The sequence below is a fragment of the Eubalaena glacialis genome, chromosome 17 (assembly GCF_028564815.1).
Source record: "Eubalaena glacialis isolate mEubGla1 chromosome 17, mEubGla1.1.hap2.+ XY, whole genome shotgun sequence".
Classification (NCBI taxonomy): Eukaryota; Metazoa; Chordata; class Mammalia; order Artiodactyla; family Balaenidae; genus Eubalaena; species Eubalaena glacialis.
In genome coordinates, this window is record NC_083732.1 from 69,070,871 (window position 1) to 69,087,537 (window position 16,667).

At 41.5% G+C, this 16,667-nt stretch overlaps 1 protein-coding gene across 7 annotated transcripts in view; it reads left to right on the plus strand.

The window, feature by feature from the left end:
- The window catches only part of COLEC10 (collectin subfamily member 10), a 445,704-nt gene that overhangs the window by 63,753 nt on the left and 365,284 nt on the right, over positions 1-16,667 (plus strand). Inside the window, exon 5 of one of the 7 annotated variants that reach the window (XM_061171636.1) lies at positions 4,622-4,812. The exons of the other annotated variants lie outside the window; for them this stretch is intronic. The gene's annotated coding sequence lies outside the window, so the exon portion shown is untranslated. The remainder of the gene's footprint in view (positions 1-4,621; positions 4,813-16,667) is intronic. 7 annotated transcript variants of the gene reach the window in all.

Genomic DNA, 16,667 nt, shown 5'->3' on the forward strand with positions numbered 1-16,667 from the left:
AGAGTGGAATGGTTGGATTGTACGGCAGCTGCACATTTAGTTTTTAAGGAAACAGCATTATTGTTTCTAGAGTGGCTGTACCATTTTACATTCCTATCAGCAAAAAATGAGTGATCTAGTTTCTTTTCATCTTTGTCAGCATTTAGTGTTGTCACTATTTTTTATTTTAGCCATTTTGATAGGTGTGTAATGATATCTCCTTCTGGTCTTAATCTGCATGTTTCTGATATCTAATGATGTTGAATGTGACTAGAGTTCAGGAAGTCAGGGTGAGTCAAGAAGGGTGATAGGTCTGAGATTTTACTCTATATGGACACAAAAAAGTTAGCCTGCCACCGTCTTATGGATACTGACAGAAGACAAAACATCCCAGGATCAGACACCAAAGCTCTATTACTCCTAACACAGCAAATAGCAGGAGCTTCATGTTTGTATCTGTTCTCTCCCACCCACCACCAGAGTCTCACAGAGGCAACCTGGAGAGGCCCAGGTGGAGCTGAACACAGAGTGGGTTTGTGTCACCATTGAGGAATCCTGAGCTTTGGAACCTGAGCCTTTTAAAATGGGAAAGAGACCTACCTGATCTTTGGTCTGGAGGGGGATGTTGTCTTTATTACACTGGACAGTAAGCAAACCTGCCTTCTGCCCCAGAGGGAGACATTATCTCTAACTTCCAGGACAGTGCCCTATACCCTCACCCTTGAAAAGATAGTCTGGAACTAAATGGTAGTTAGTACCTCTGCTTGCAAGAAATGCAGAAACTCGAGAGATCCATGGAGAATTGTCTCCCAACAGGATGCAACAAGGAAGCAGCAGAGTTAGACAAGGGCCAGACCATGCAGGTCTTGTAGGCCCTAACAGGGATCCTACACCATTATCCTATACACAATGGAGCTCTACTAAAGGTTTTAAGCCGTAGTGGCATCGCGAGCGTTGGGTGTATCATTAGCCCAATACCAGATCATCTTCAGCTGCTCTGAACCTCAGCGTGCATTTGCTTCTGTGTCTTTACATGTAAGGTTCTCTCTGCCTGGGACATTCTTTCCCCTGCTTTCTTTCCTAAGTCCCAGATGATCTCCTGCTTATCTTTTAAGACTCAGTTCAAGCCTTCCTGTCTGCCACTTGGCTTATCCATTTCCATGGTTTCTCCTACCTTGAGTATCAGATTAGGTGACGTAGTTTTTAGGCATCTTACAAAATCCCACTAGTTGTTCATTGCTTTTGTGTCCCAGTGAGCAAAAGGTCCCCATTCACACCCTGGGATACTGTAAGATAAAGTTTGTCTTTCACCAGTTCTCACCTGCCAGATGAGAGAGGACCAACTCCTAGGCTCTAATTTTCTAATTTTCACCTGGTTTGTGAAACCAGAGCAGGGCTCTGACCTTAATTGTTACACAAAGTACATCTTTGAGTAGCTTCCTAACAACTCTTTCCCATTGACAAGGAGGATGATCAGGTGAGAGCCTGAGAAGGTTAGCTGGGCAGTTAAAAAAAAAAAAAAAAAGAGGGGAAATCATTTAAGGGTCAAGGTCTTAGTTAGACTTCAGTTGTTTTTAATCCAGAATGTGTACAGATGATAACTCAACCAAAGTAAAGGAAAAACTCAAATAAAACCCTACCTCCATTTGTTTACAAAGATATCATCAGAAACAGCCAATATTTTGTACTTTTTGCCTTTATCAGAAATATTGTTTTTTACTCTATTCATTTCCTTCTACATCTCTCTTCTACAAATGGATGCACTAATGTTTAGTTGGCTAAAAATATAAAATTAAATGGCTCCAAATGGGTAGTGCCTAAATCTGTAACTTTACCCTCATTTTCATCAAGGCCTTGAAAGGAAGAAGGAAAATCTAGGAGCATTAAAAAATATAAATACTCATCCTTGTCAGAGCCTTCTAGGCATATTCCTTCAACGAGGCAACCAATTTTCAGTCCAGGTGACTATATTCATCTCTAAGCCAATTCAAACCAATTTAACAGACAGAATTTTATGAGATTCTGTCCCAAGCTTCACCAAAGGCCAATTATGAAACATCTACTTCATTTCCTTCGGTCACTGATTTTCTAATTTGTTGGCAAAAATCTATGACTTCAGTCTAACGTGATATTTTCTTTGTAAGCCCATCCTATCTTTTGCTTATGATCCCCTTGTGTTCTGACTGCTTAAAGGTATTTCATCTTTTTATATTTGTTTCATTATATTGCTAAGGTAGAGTTTCTGAATTACAATAGCTGGCTCAGCCATTCTTACCTGCTCTGTGGAATGATACCACATCTGTTTTCCTCTAATCTTATGGTATGTCTTGAGTGCTTTGTTTAAAGACAATTATAAGCAATTCAATTGATGTTTGCTAATTTTCTTGTTACATTAGGATGCATATCATCCAGACCAAATGCTTATGTTCATATTTACTCTACTCCCCACCTGCATTTTGCCAATACTTATTTTTCAGTGTTTCCATTATTCTTATTGTACAAGTTTATTTTTCTAGTTTGACTTGGTAAACAGGAGTTGAAAAATGACAACAATCATTCAGCTAAATTTAGAGTCATAATAATTTAATATTCTATCTTTTTACTAGCAGACCTGTCTAATGTAGAGTTTATATTTCTCCCTTGGTATATTTGTTCAATGCTTTTTTATTCCACTTTCTTTTTTTTGCCTCTTAGTAGCATTAATTTTATTCTGGATTTTTACTCACATGATCAGTTCTCACCATATCCCCTAACAGAGCAGGTATTTTTCCTCTTTCTTTTGCTGTCTCTCTCTGTGGGACCATAAAGCAAATTATAAACATTAATTTTTATGACATGGAGACCAAAGTTAAAGAAAACTGTCAACAAAAATTACACAAATGACTATAATCATTTGCCTTGATAAAAATTTGAGCTTTTAAATCCTGGCAGTTTTAAATTCTGTCTGCAAGTATGAAAAATCTTCACTTGACACAAATTGGGCATTGTAGGAAAATACTATGCTTTTAATATGGTAAGTAATGGAAGTCAGAGAAAATGAAAGGGAGGAAACTCATCCACATGTAGAAACCATGACTGACAGACCCTGTGATCTAAAAGTTTAAGGTACATTGCATGATAAGGGCCTTGAGAATTGGTTTTTAATAAAAATATGTAGTAATTAAGATACTCTCAATGTATAGAGTCTTTCTTTGAAAAATCTCACCAGTTGTACACATGATCTCTTGCTTCTCAGAATGAGGCAGATAAAGGTGGAGGTTTACTCAAGGGGACCATACATGCTACCATACAAACAACAGGGTATGGCTAACAGGGCTGTGATTGGCCAGAGTCTTTCCTACGGGGATTGGGCTTGGCCTTCTCCCCAGACCATTGCATTTTGGATATGAGAATATGGATGTCTGGTCAGAGAGCTGCCAGCAGTTCAGCTGGGCTACGGTACAGAGTATAAATGTAGGTTCAGGGGCCTTAAACACACGGGTACTTAATTGGGGGCCCATTGAGAATCATTAAACATATTGAATGAGAGTAGCACATGGTCAGAGAAGCTAAACCTTTCTTGATGCATGTCCCCATCCCCCAAACAAGTAAGGTTTAGGGTTTCTGTATCAGAGTTCAATCAGTGAAGCAGAATCACTACACACACACACACACACACACACACACACACGCACATTTATTTTAGGGATTTGGCCATGTGCAATGGGGAGAGCTGGTTAAGTATTCTTCTAAGGTTGTTGTCTTTGCACCTGCTACTAGAGCTTGAAGTCCAAAGGTCAGGAAATCCTGAAGGGAAGATGGATGTAAAGTGGAGTCAAGAAAGGTGAAGCTGGAACCCATAAGCATGAGCTAGAGCTCACGAGGATGGACTGAAGTCAGTGTCCATTCTTGTTACCTTTGGTCTTGGTGGGCTGAATGCCCCTCTGATCTTGGCAGTGTGAATGCTTTTTAGAAGCCAAGGCCCTTTGTCATGGGGAAAAACACACATCCCTGGCCCATTAGTCAAAGACGTTTCTAATAAAGAGATTGGCTCCATTTTTGTTGTTAGCTGACAGCTTCCAATCCCCATCACTCCCCTTTGGCCCCACATCTGGGCAGGCTGATAAGAAAGCCTGGATACTTCCTCCTTTTGTATTTGTGGGAATTTCAAACCACATAAGCCTCAGCCCGTGTGTGGGACCTATCACTCCAGCAAAGTTGGAGGATTCAGGGAAAGGTGGAGCAGTTGAAGACCCAGCCACTATCTCATGCCAACAAGGTGATCGGTAACAATGTGTATGGGCTAAGAAAGGACTACCCTCCAGATCTCTCCTGAGAATCTCCCTTGTGGTCCAGCCTAACCTGAAACATACAGGAGAAGGAATGTTGGGAAATGTTGTTCAGCCCAGCCAGCTTAACACATTGCAAAGCCACTATAGCTCCTCTTTGGTTTTTTCCTTTTTTCTGATACCCGCAATCATTTACTAACTGACATAATCCAATATACATGATGTATAGTTCTCAGCATCTCCTTTTTTTTCCCCTTAAATGAAATATTGTTAAAACATTTAGCATAAAGTCTTACACATGCATAACACTTAAAAGTTAGCTATTATTGTTCTATTATCACAGAAAGTGACATGAATTTATTATCATTTTTCAGGACTGACCTTTCCCATCAAACTAGAGAAGGCTCTTGACTTCTCTGGCCTTGACATCCTCTGAGGGTAGAGCTCAGAAAATGTGGAGGGAATTTGTACCCATCTGGTGTCTTGCTGTGGTGCTGCCCCAGGGGAAAAGGATTCTGATTCCTAACAGAAGCATATTTCCAGTGCAAGAAGTCCATGGGCTCAGGTATCCACTGTCCATTTTAAGTGTGTTTTTCATTGGACCTGTAAATCTATGAGTTTATTACATTCTCCTTCATCCCTTTTTTTTTTTCAGAGTTAAAACAGGTTTTATTATGTGTACAGCTCTTCTACTTGTTTTTCTTAAGTCCTTCATCCCTTTTTAACTCGGCCCTTGGTACTCCTTTCTGCCCTCTACCCTGGTTTTCCTGGTATAAGACTTAGTGTGCTTTGGGTTTTATTTTAAAGGATCTAGGTCTATTAATTTTCTCAAGTACATTTCAAGAGCAAAACTAGAAACTTGGAAAAGGGAAACTAATGTGCAAGGAGTTTAATGAAATACTGGCAGCAAAATAATCCCTTGGTTTAGCTGGTTTACAATAGCAGGCATGTTGAACAATATGGAGAAATACAAGTGTTATTTGTTAGAGGCTGTCTGTGATTCAGGTTGCATTTTAGGAAAGCAGGCTCTGAGATGAAGATCAGCAGTTAGGGCTTTTCTTAGGGAGTGCTCTTGGGATCAACCTATGGAAGGAATGAGAAAGAAGCAGGATTGCACAGAGAGAGATGCCAAGCTGAGATGTAGTCTCCCTGGGAGCCTGAGCCATCCCTAAGGGGTGTTCTGTTCTGAAGATGGCCTGGCCCTTCAGAACTGTCCCTACTTGGGGTGAGAGGGCTGACCCTTTATAGGCCTGTGTTAATCAGTCATTGGATGTGGGCTGTTCTGGGATTGGGAAGAGGTGCCTGACCTTGGGTGAGTGTCTCTCTTCAAGCTAAGGCGATCCCTGGAGGGCGCTGCAGTTGAGAACTGTCTGCCAACACCATTCCTAGCAACTGGGGGACTAAGACCTTTATTCCTGATGAGGAATCTGAATGGTGCATCACCGTATCCTGTATACTCTTACAGGAGTGTTTATGGAAGGACAATTTTCTAGAAATGCTTTTTTTGCTATGCTATTTTGGAAGATTCTCCACTAACCCAATATCCCATACCTACACTATTAGTAGTTAAGGGAATAAAACCATAATAAAAGGTGCCTTTCATATTTTTTTATGAGTCTCATTGTCAATGTCATATTCTTCTTATAATGTCTTTATATCATAGTCCTATAGCCATGTCAGTATGTTATCCATGAAAATTGTTGAAGAAACATGACTTTTATAGACTCTGCCTGGGGGAGAGACCATTTTCTATTCTCTCTTAGTTATACTTCTGATCCCAGTCAGGTTTGGGTGAGCTCAGTGGATCTCTAGAGCCTGAACAGAGGAGATAAAAATAACTGGAATAATCTTCCCTCTGCCCATCCACCTGCATCTTGTTCTGATCTCTGCTCTGCACCGTGTAAGGATGGTCCATGGGGGTTACATTTCCCCGCCACCCTTTCTGGCTTCTTCTCATTGGGTTCAGCCAAAGGGAGACAAGAGGAAGGAAATGAGCATGTGAAGCGGGAAGACACTGGGGAATTTCTTCCCCGAAGCCCCCATGTATCAGTGCACCTCTTCGGAAGTAGCCGTATCCTGTGATTGCAACCCAGCCAGGCGGTCCCTCCTCTAGGTTCGAGCTCTCACTAGTTCAGCTCTAAACTTGGCCCACCACGTGCATGGCCAAAGTGGCAATTATTTTCTCCAATTTTTTAAAAAACCATCACTAACTTTGTTACACATTTCCCAGGAGATCTGCCCCCAGGAACCTGGTCAATTAGATGTCGTTATCACTTAGGATCAATACAACACCTGTGAGTTTTTATACTCTACCGGATACCTCATATTTTCTAATTAGGATCTGTTGTTGGAGGATGATAGTAATAAACCCATAGGCAGGGTAGAGGGTTGGCTGTGGACCCTGAGGCAACAGTTTATCGTTGTAGCAGAGCTGAAAAGGCAGGTACCAAGAAAACCTGGAAAGTCTCCTGCAAAATGAGTGAGGATGCCTGCCAAGCTCAGGGACTCTGACTTGTGTACACCTTTCTCTAGGCTGCCTGCAGCCAGTTCTCTCGTAGTTTGAGCAGGTCGTACCCTCTCTCCCCCCACCTGCCGACTTTCTTCACCACTGTTTGTCTCCTGATAACAGCTGTTATCATTTAGTGACAGAGTGAATGATTGAGAAGGACACATATAACAGGGGATGTTAGTGACTCTTTTCTCCCCTTCTAGCCCACAAAAAGAAGAGTTGACACTATGTTGCTAAATTTCTGAATTCTCTTGAACTGGAAGAGTTAGGAGTTATTGATTGATCGATCGGTTGATTGAAGGATAGTTGATTTACAATATTGTGTTTGTTTCAGGTGTACAGCATAGTGATTCAGTTTTTTTGCAGATTATATTCCATTATAGGTTATTACAAGATATTGGGTATAATGCCCTGTGCTGTACAGTAAATCCTTGTTGCTCATCTATTTTATGTATAGTAGTTTATATCTGTTAATCCCATACTCCTAACTTATCCCTCCCCACCTCCCTGTCCCCTTTGGTAACCATCAGTTTGTTTTCTTTTTTTTAATTAATTAATTTATTTATTTATTTATTTATTTTTGGCTGTGTTGGGTCTTCGTTTCTGTGCATGGGCTTTCTCTAGTTGCGACGAGTGGGGGCCACTCTTCTTCGCGGTGCGCGGGCCTCTCACTGTCGCGGCCTCTCTTGTTGCGGAGCACAGCCTCCAGACGCGCAGGCTCAGTAGTTGTGGCTCACGGGCCCAGCTGCTCCGCGGCATGTGGGATCTTCCCAGACCAGGGCTCAAACCCGTGTCCCCTGCATTGGCAGGCAGACTCTCAACCACTGCGCCACCAGGGAAGCCCCATCAGTTTGTTTTCTAGGTCTGTGAGTCTGTTTCTGTTTTGTATATGGATTCATCTGTATTATTTTTTAGATTCCCCATATAAGTGATATCTTATAGTCTTTGTCTTTCTCTGCCTGGCTTATTTCACTAAGCATAATATTCTCTAGGGGATTTTAAAGTTTGGTTTTGTTTGGGAGGATTAACTGTGGGTTTCTCAGTGGAGGAGGGAGACAGGCCAGTGCTTGGTTGGGCAGAGCTTGAGTGACCTCTGAGACGAAGAACATGGTCAAGGACCTGCTGTGTCCCACTGGGGAGAGGGAGGATGTGGAATCAGCGTCTGGGGTGGATAACTCCCAGGAAATGCATCCCTGAGCTTGCCCAGGGCCGCCGTGCTTGGGAGGACAAACTGAAACACTGAGTAAGCCCAAAGTATCCCAGCAGTGCTGGAGGATTTGAGAGAGCAGATGTTTATTTATTTATTTGTTTATTTATGTATTTATCTATTTAAATGCATAGAGGAAAAAATATACTTTGAATATTAAAACTGTGGTTTTATGGCTGTGACTTTTTTTATATTAAATAGGTTGATTTGAAGAACATCCCAAGGAAATAATAATATAGGTCGTCCCTAGATGTGTAAAAGCCTAAAGTGGGGAAATATTGAGTAGTTCAGGGCCACAATTATAGAGGTAACAACCACCAAGCCCTGGACCCTCTCCTACTATTCTTGCTCCAAATTCCGAAGATTCTTCTGTAATAGCAGGAGGTGAAAGGGGCCAAAGATTTACTGAAATTAAATTTCTCTCCAACCAGGTAGATGGAAACTTAGAGCAGATATAATCTGATTTAGAAAAATAAAGCAGGTGTGCTGCATATTCTACATGTTTTCTATTAATTTGCTCTGTCCTCTCTCAGCCTTGCTCTGTGGCCTCATGGCTGCATCAGCAGGCTGACTTGCTCTTTGGCTTTCATTGGGTCCATCCAGGGTCAGATTTAGGGTGAAAGGAGTGAGGTCCCCAGGGCGTGGTGATGGCCCCCTTAGATTTTGTGCCTAGTCTGGGCCTTGTATTCAGCAAGAGGAGTCAGGATGGAGGAGAGTGAAGCTGGCGCATTTATTCCCCCGCCCTCGCTGCTGGATTGCTAAGGGCTGGTTGTATTCTTTCACTGAGGCAATCGTTCCTATCTGGCAGACCTCTCCATAAAGTTCTTCTTCCAGGTTCCCCTAAGCATGGCCCTCTTACTCCTTTAAGTGTATTTGTGGGATGGGGGTGGGGACAGGGAGAAGGACCTTGGGGTAATAGCTGGCTCTCTGCTAGAGACCTAAGGTACTGTACCATTTTTTATTACGCTGGAGGACTCCACTCTTCCTCATTACAATCCTGTAGAACTGCATGCTTCCTTTTAGGGGACTGAATCCTGCCCACACCTTTAAAATAGTCCCTTTATTAAAGTCACCCATTTGCTTATATAAGTGGGCCTCTGTTTCTTGCTGGGACCTGACGTGATACAGCATGTAACTTGTCTTGATCCTTAGAGCTGTGATCCAAAATTTAACTCCTTCACATTTAATAAATGAAATAGTTTCCTTAGTATTTGTCTTCCCACCTAGTTTTCTGGCTCCCTTTGTAGGAAGGGCCACTGAGTTGTTACCAGTGTGTCTACAGAGCCTAGCAATGTGCTCAGCATATAATAGGTGCTCAATAAATGCTTGCTGACTAATCTACCATCTCGGCAAAATCTAGGTCATAATTTCTGCTTATAAGAAAAAAGTCAAGACTTATTGGATACCTGTCTGTCTGAAGAAAAATCTTGCAATAGAGGAATAGACTGAGAAAGGAGAAGTGAATTTGTCCTCTGTTCCTGCCTCTACAACATATCATGGATTTCCCCGAGCCCTTTAATTTTTCCTCTGTCATTTCTTGGCTGTCAACACCCCTGTCTGGTGGATATGGCAAAACAGCTTCCAGTAAGCAAACTTCAGGAAAAAAAATAAAAAAGCATGATAAGTACAGCACATGCTCATTTCTCCTTAATTGCTTGATCTTCCATCTGTTGGTCTGGGATAATATTGATAAAGGATTAAAGACACCACACCATCTCCTGAATCAAATGAGCAGAGTCATTCTCAAATTACAGAGCATGACATTTTTATGTTTTGCAACATGAAGAGGAAAGAGCATTTAATTTATTTTAATGTGGTTAATTTGAAGCTAGATTAGATCATCTAGTTAACTCATAGTTTCTTGACTTTTAAGACCAGACATTGTTTAGCATCTCATTTTCACAGTGGTAGTTGCTGCTGTCAATATTGGCTTATGTCTAATTAACGGGGAAGCTTACCTGGAATCCCAGACACAAAATCTATAAACTAAAAGCGAGAACTAACATGATTTTAAGAAGAGAATCACCCTTAAATAAGAAGTAGCTGCGTGTTGCTTCAAACTAAACACAACTTTGATGCTTGAATATTTCGATTCATTTTTATGTATGGAAAAATGTTATTTTAAGACCTACTTTCTCCTGGTGAAGACTAGATAGAGTGATGGAAATTTTCAAAAATGATAAAAGCAACACTAGTGGTCAGTACTTGAGATCATTTATATGGTGCCTGGGGAAATGGAAAAGATACTTTTGATCTGATCTTAGTGATAAGACAAGATGACATTTTCAGCTGGGCTTGGATGGGTTCTCAGGTGGAAGTTCTTGCTTCTCCAGGGAGGGGATTCATTGAATTGCTAAACCAGATTTGGAGTTGATAATAAACCATAACAAATTGCAATTGCAGTTTTCCACCATAGTTTAGACTGCATGATCGGGAATGAGATTGGGTAGATAAAATATTTCAGTGGCTTAGACTTTTGAGACTCTTGAAGACTTCAATATTTGAAGTCTAGGGTAGTAAGATGTGAAGTTCAATTTTCTTCTTAAGTGATTTTGGGAGCTGTTAAAAATACTTCAGCCACTTGCTTAGTAGAAGTTTGATCTTAAATTGGCACCCAGCCACAATCCTGTTTACCAAACTCAGGTTTCATTTGAAGCTTAAATATTGGGAGATAGTTTTCAGGAGGTCACCAGCTCCCCCAGAGGTCTAAATTCTCTCCCTGATTAATTTTCACCCCCTCTATCCTTCCACTCCCCACCATTGCCCTTAATCTTATTCTGGAATTATCTGTTTTTCTCTGATTAAAATTATAGAGTATCATTTAACTGAGTCCAGACAGATCATGAAATGAATATATAATATATTTTAGTTCACCTTGACTATCCTCCAGGTACCTTCGGATGATTGTTCTAGATTATTCATGTTTCCTGCATGCTAGTTTTCCTGCAAGCTATGGTATTTTGATTATTGCCTATTATTATTGTATGCTTTAAAAATGCACTGAAATATGTCTGTCTTTAATTAGCTCATCTCTAATTCTTTATGTTTTTTTTTCTAAAGAAATTATTTAACATGCTCTTCATTTCAAGCCCAATCATGTGAAGTTCTTTGTGATTCACCTTTTACAGATAGGAAAAACTGAGATGCTTAAGTTGGATCTGTAACCCTTCCATAATAGGATAGGAAAAACTTAAAGGATTTAAGTGTGAAAAGCCTTTTCAGCTGAGCAGCAGAAATCTGAATGCAAGCATCAGTATTTGTGCTTTAAATATGGCAGGTTGTATTGGTTACATGGCTCTGAGATCCGGGGAAAAGTTTTAAAAAGATCAACAAGACGAGATTATACAGGAAGACTTTTATTCTGTAGAAGTAGTATGTGTGTATTACACTTTGCCTAGAAGCTCTTCATTTTTGCTAAAAACACGGAAGCAAAGTCAATTGCGCAAATCAAAACTACAATGAGGTATCACCTCACACCGGTTAGAATGGGCATCATCAGAAAATCTACAAACAATAAATGCTGGAGAAGGTGTGGAGAAAAGGGAACCCTCTTGCACTGTTGGCAGGAATGTAAATTAATACAGCCACTATGGAGAACAGTATGGAGGTTCCTTAAAAAAACTAAAAATAGAGTTACCATATGACCCAGCAGTCCCACTACTGGGCTTATACCCAAAGAAAACCATAATTCAAAAAGACACATGCACCCCAATGTTCACTGCAGCACTGTTTGCAATAGCCAGGTCATGGAAGCAACCTAAATGTCCATCAACAGACGAATGGATAAAGAAGTTGTGGTACATATGTACAATGGAATATTACTCAGCCATAAAAAGGAATGAAATTGGGTCATTTGTAGAGATGTGGATGGACCTAGAGACTGTCCTACAGAGTGAAGTAAGTTAGAAAGAGAAAAACAAATATCGTATATTAATGCATGTATGTGGAATCTAGAAAAATGGTACAGATGAACCAGTTTGCAAGGCAGAAATAGAGACAGATGTAGAGAACAAATGTACGGATACCAAGGGGGGAAAGGGGGGGGCGGTGTGTGTGGCAGTGGTGGTGGTGGGATGAACTGGGAGATTGGGATTGACATATATACACTAATATGTATAAAATAGATAACTAATGAGAACCTGCTGTGTAGCACAGGGAACTCTACTTCACTTCGATGTACAGTAGAAACTAACACAACATTGTAAAACGACCATACCCCCCCCAAAAAAAAGTCAATTGCTCCTCCCAGTGTTGCCCCAATTGCCCCTCTTCTGTTCACAGAAGAGACTAGAATACCAGGGACATCTTAAGATGAGGATAGAGTGATGCCATCTCTGAGTCCCAGGAGTCACAATATATTGTGATAAAATGGTGATCAGGCTTACAGCCTACAGTATTGAATGATATCTTTGTAAGTCAGTGTGCTATTCATCAAAGATCTCCACAATGGATGAACAAGCCCACTGAGAAGAGGGAACCAGTGAGCTTCCTGGCTGGTGGTTATGTACACTCAAAGGGCTGAACTTGGCAGGTACACAGGATGGTCTCAGCACTGAGGAATCGAGCTTCTCGTGGATGATGCTCTGCACCGTGGTGTGAACCAGAGAGACATACCGATGTCCGACCGCCCTGGGACAGTCCCCTTTACAGTATCGAGGGTTGTATTTGTGTGGACACAATCCAGTTGTCCATATTTCTCAAGGGAATAGCAGCACAATTCCCTGGAGAAATATGAAGCCTGAAACCTAATCCCAAGGAAAAGTGGCCAAGGAGAAAGACTAGACTTCAGTTGTAGAAGGGAATGGATTGACACAAAAAGATACTCAAATTAAAATAGAATGAAAGAAACTCAGTTTAGCTGAGGTCAATGTATTTCAAAGATTAGATGAAATGGTTTGCAGTGCCTTGGATTACAAAGTGACAAGGTGGCCTTCACTTGGCAAACACACAAGAAAACAGATATTAGAAGTAAGAGCAAAAGGTAAGGGTTTGGGGATGGAAATTGTGTTTATCCTAAGTAGAGTCAAGAAAACTGGAGGAAATCAGACAAACAGCAACAAATCCAGTCTTAACTACAATCTTTCCAGCAAGAGAAGAGGACAGAAACAGTGAAGACAGGGATATAGGTTTACAGGCTGAAGGGCATGACTCATCCCTGGCAGGGAGAGATGAAACAAGAAAATCACATCAGTGAAGGGCATGATGGTTTGCACACCTAACACAGTTGGCAGCCTCTGCTCTGCGTCTGGCCCACAGGCAGCCTCTATTCATTCTGCTCCATATTTAAAATTTTATTAGTTGGTAACATTTTAAAAGCGAAAGATTTCACATTGGTCAAGATTTCTAGCCCCTGAAAAATGAGAAGCTCCGGCAATTCTGTGCCAAATTCCTGCAGGACAACTATTACATGGAGCTGAGGAGCAGTTGCTCTCCGTAATAAAGCCGCCTTCACCAGTTCACCGAAATGTCCCACTTCAGGCCCAGTTTACTCACCTACCTTAGCTGCTCGGCCTCTGTTGATGTTTGACTTGGTGAAGGAAAGCCTGGCTTAGGGGGGGTATGACAAATGCTGTATGTCATTTGTCTAAACTGATTAGTGTGTGTGTATTCATTTTTATACATCATAAACATTTACCAAGCAGCTGAGAAAAATACATTAGGAGACCTGAAGCAGCAGACCTAGACTTTGCTTTCAAAGAACATATGGTCTAGTAGAACTATACCACACACATGAATCACATATGCGTGAGCTGTAGCATGGTATAAGCTGGGACACCCATAGGTAAAGGGTCAAGGGAGCTCAGAGCATGACAAGAACACTTTAATCTGAGCAAACATCAAGGAAGGCTTCATTAAAGAGGAGATATATTTCTAAATTAGTGGCTTTATTTTAATATACCTCCGGGATTTAAGAACTTCATACAGGTGGTGATAGATACAGAAACACCTGGTCCTGGGTAAGCTCCACTGATGTAATTATGACACCTAGGCAAGACCATACTTTTTTTTTAACATTTTATTAAAAAATTTTTTTAAACATCTTTATTGGAGTATAATTGCTTTACAATGGTGTGTTAGTTTCTGCTGTATAACAAAGTGAATCAGCTATACATATACATATATCCCCATATCTCCTCCCTCTTGCGTCTCCCTCCCATTCTCCCTATCCCACCCCTCTAGGTAGTCACAAAGCACCGAGCTGATCTCCCTGTGCTATGCAGCTGCTTCCCACTAGCTATCTATTTTACATTTGGTAGTGTATATATGTCCATGCCACTCTCTCACTTTGTCCCAGCTTACCCTTCCCCCTCCCCGTGTCCTCAAGTCCATTCTCTACGTCTGCTTCTTTATACCTGGCAAGACCATTCTTGATTGAGTAAGTCAGAATTCTAGTGGCAGCATGGCTCAATTGATCCGGACTTTGGCATATACATCTTCACCCCCAAAGTACATGTACCTAGGGTTGCTGAGTGGCTTTTACTTTGCTGCATCCTTTTAAAGAACTGCTTCTAAAAATCTGTTTAGTGTCTAGTTGTATCCCCATGATACACTGACTTTGGAGGAATTTGCTTCCTTTTCTGTTAGGTCATGTTCTTTAACAACGATAGCAGTCGTCAATAAAATGTTCAACTGTCTTCATTAATGATTCGGAAAAAAATCCTGGGACCCAGATAGTAGGTTTGATTCCAAGCCATGCTGAAGTCACTTCCTCTAGTCCCATTTAGGCTCTTCTCTTAACTCGGTATTTTCTTTTGCTCTTCTCTTTTTTCAAAACCAGGTGTGGGTTTGAGAGATATGTGTGGAATGATACGAGAAGTGATGTCTAGAATCCAAAATCTCAGATAATCTTACATCCTGTCACCATATTTTCAAATCATTTTATAGTAACAGAACTGTTTTCCTGCTGTTACGTGCACTGGGGCAATTTTAAAATAAGCTGACACTTCTGAAACTATCTGGGTTTAGGGAGGGCAAGTAACTATTCCACTCTCTTCTCCTATACCTGTGATAGAGTTTAGTCATACTGAACCTAGACTAAGTCTCAGAGCCTTCTGAACCTGGCACTTCATCAGTGATCAGAGCGATCACTCGGGTCCAGATAAAGCTGTTTGTCTTCCTGGCTGTGCTGATGGAGGGGAAGGCAGTCACTGAAGGGAAGGTACTGAGGGTGGAGTCATTTATTGAATGCCCCATGTGTCATGCCCTTGCTGGGCGTTTCACCCCAATTTTCCCTTAACTTTACCCACTATCATTCTTATTTTAGAGATTATAAACCATATGTACATTTATGAAAGATGTTCATGATATATTTTTGAGTGACAAAAAGTGAGTTTTAGAACACTATGTTCTTTTTTTTTTTTTTTTTTTTTTTGGCTGCACCGCATGGCTTGCGGCAGTGGTCCCCAACTTTTTTGGCACCAGGGACCAGTTTCGTGGAAGACAATTTTTCCACGGACCGGGTGATGGTTTGGGCAGTAATGCGAGCAGTGGAGAGCGGCAGGTGAAGCTTCGCTCGCTCGGCCACCACTCACCTCCTGCTGTGTGACCCAGTTCCTAACAGGCCAAGGACGGTACCAGTCTGCAGCCTGGGGGTTTGGGACCCCTGGCTTGCAGGATCTCAGTTCCCTGCCTAGGGATTGAACCCGGACAATGGCAGTGAAAGCCCAGAATCCTAACCACTAGGCCACCAGCAGACTCCCTAGAACGCTATGTTATGAATGTGACTCTAACATGATTCCATTTTCCTAAAACACAGTAAAGGTGAACCTAGTAAAACAGAAAACATCCAAAAGGATATACAGCCATACATTCTTGGGTTGAGTGGGCAAGTGATGCAGAGTGGAGTATGTGAGGGGCCTTTAGTTGTTGCTTTATATGCTCCTATATTGGTTTTTAATTTTATTTATTTATTTATTTATGGCTGTGTTGGGTCTTCATTTCTGTGCGAGGGCTTTCTCTAGTTGCGGCAAGCGGGGGCCACTCTTCATTGCGGTGCGCGGGCCTCTCACTATCGCGGCCTCTCTTGTTGCGGAGCACAGGCTCCAGACGCGCAGGCTCAGTAGTTGTGGCTCACGGGCCTAGTCGCTCCGCGGCATGCGGGATCCTCCCAGACCAGGGCTCGAACCCGTGTCCCCTGCATTAGCAGGCAGACTCTCAACCATTGCGCCACCAGGGAAGCCCCACATTTCTTTCTGAACTCTCAGACAAAAGTGATAATGAGAGTTTAATCTCTAGACCTGTGCCATCAGCTGTTTACTTTCCTTAGACTATTTTAATTCCTACAGGGTCTCAATATCAGCTACTAGAAACAGCAATTTCACGGTTGTTCTTCCCTAGGGTGGAAATAATCAGAGGGGAAAAATCCAAGGTATGCCATATTTTCCAGCTGTGACCCAGTGTATTTTTTCCATTTTGAAAAGACTAAGGGTACAGGGAAAGCTTAGTAGGAGTGAAATGAAGGATGGAAAGAAAGTATTCAATTCACTGGAACTCGGCTATCCTTATGTTGTAGTATTCAAGATCCTGTAGATGCTGCCTCTCATCTCTCCATTTTTCTGGATTTTCCTCCCTACTTCACTGTAGAAGCCTGCCGGGGGCAACATGGTACATGCTATTAGACTTATGCAAAGTTGCGTGTGTTACCCACAGGTGTGGAACTTGTAAGAACTAAGAGTTCCTTCAGTGGAATCCTTCTTTCATGTAG